Genomic DNA, 2,003 nt, shown 5'->3' on the forward strand with positions numbered 1-2,003 from the left:
AATTTAATTGGAGTGAAATACTTTATTGGGGGGAAATACTTTGATCCGAGTGTGCTAAGGGAATTTGGGTTTGAAGACATTGTAAATCGGTTGTTAAGACACCCGCAATGGAGAGGACCGAAATATACTCCGGTTACCTATGAGTTTCTTGCTTGAGATGTGTCATATACTCCGGTTACCTATGAGTTTCTTGCTTGAGATGTGTCCCACTAAAACATTAGGTTCCCTATGCATGGAGTTCAGAGTTACATTTAAAACATTAGGTTCCCTATGCATGGAGTTCAGAGTTACATTTCCTTGTTTTTCATCCCTATGCATGGAGTTCAGAGTTACATTTCCTTGTTTTTCATGCCTATGCATGGAGTTCAGAGTTACATTTCCTTGTTTTTCATGCACTTCACCGCTTTTTTTAGGAAATGGGAAGAACCAAAGAGCAAGCCTTGAAAAGTAATTATGAGGAAGCAAGCACAAGCCGAACAATGGCAAGAGCAAATTATGAGGAAGCAAGCACAAGCCGAACAATGGCAAGAGCAGAACCAGAGGAAGCAAGCACAAGCCGAACAATGGCAAGAGCAGAACCACCCCCTCCAACACCACAAGTTTAACCTAATGCAATAGGAACAAGGGTCCTCCGAGACTTAACTCATGAATAATTGCCGCTTGTGGATGTGTATAAGTCAGAGAATTTTATTGGAGGGAAATACTTTGATCCGAGTGTGCTAAGGGAATTTGGGTTTGAAGACATCGTAAATCGGTTGCTAAGACACCCGCAATGGAGCAAAGTATTCGAATGGTGAGGACCGACATATACTCCGGTTACCTATGAGTTTCTTGTTTGAGATGTGTCCCACTAAAACATTATGTTCCCTATGTGTAGAGTTCAGACTTAAATTTCCTTATTTTTCATGCACTTTACCGCTTTTTTTAGGAAATGGGCAGAAGCAAAGAACAAGCCTTGAAAAGAAATTATAAGGAAGCAACCACAAGCCGAACAAGGGTAAGAGCAGAACCACCACCTCCACGACCACTAGTTGAACCTAATGCAATAGGCACCAGGGTCCTCCGAGGCTTAACTCATGAACAATTGCCGCTTGTGGATGTGTACAAGTCAGAGAATTTTATTGGAAGGAAATGCTTTGATCCGAGTGTGCTAAGGGAATTAGGGTTTGAAGACATGGTAAATCTGTTGCTAAGACACCCGCATTGGAGCAATGTATTCAAATGGAGAGGACCGACATATACTCCGGTTACCTATGAGTTTCTTGTTTGAGATGTGTCCCACTAAAACATTATGTTCCCTATGCGTGGAGTTCAGACTTAAATTTCCTTATTTTTCATGCACTTTACCGCGTTTTTTAGAAATGGGAAGAAGCAAAGAACAAGCCCTGAAAAAGAATTATGAGGAAGCAAGCACAAGCCGAACAATGGCAAGAGCAGAACCACCCCTCCACCACCCCAAGTTGAACCTAATGAAATAGAAACAACCCCTCCACCACCCCAAGTTGAACCTAATGAAATAGAAACAAGCCCTCCACCACCCCAAGTTGAACCTAATGAAATAGAAACAAGGGTCCTCCGAGGCTTAACTGAACCTAATGAAATAGAAACAAGGGTCCTCCGAGGCTTAACTCATGAACAATTGCCGCTTGTGGATGTGTACAAGTCAAAGAATTTTATTGGGGGGGAAATACTTTGATCCTAGTGTGCTAAGAATTTTATTGGGGGGGAAATACTTTGATCCTAGTGTGCTAAGGGAATTATTGGGGGGGAAATACTTTGATCCTAGTGTGCTAAGGGAATTTGTGGGGGGGAAATACTTTGATCCTAGTGTGCTAAGGGAATTTGGGTTTGAAGACATGGTAAATCGGAGTGTGCTAAGGGAATTTGGGTTTGAAGACATGGTAAATCGGTTGCTAAGACACCCGCAATGGAGCAAAGTATTTGAATGGAGAGGACCGACATATACTCCGGTTACCGGTGAGTTTCTTGCTTGAGATGTGTCC

Source organism: Ipomoea triloba, chromosome 3 (assembly GCF_003576645.1).
Source record: "Ipomoea triloba cultivar NCNSP0323 chromosome 3, ASM357664v1".
NCBI lineage: Eukaryota > Viridiplantae > Streptophyta > Magnoliopsida > Solanales > Convolvulaceae > Ipomoea > Ipomoea triloba.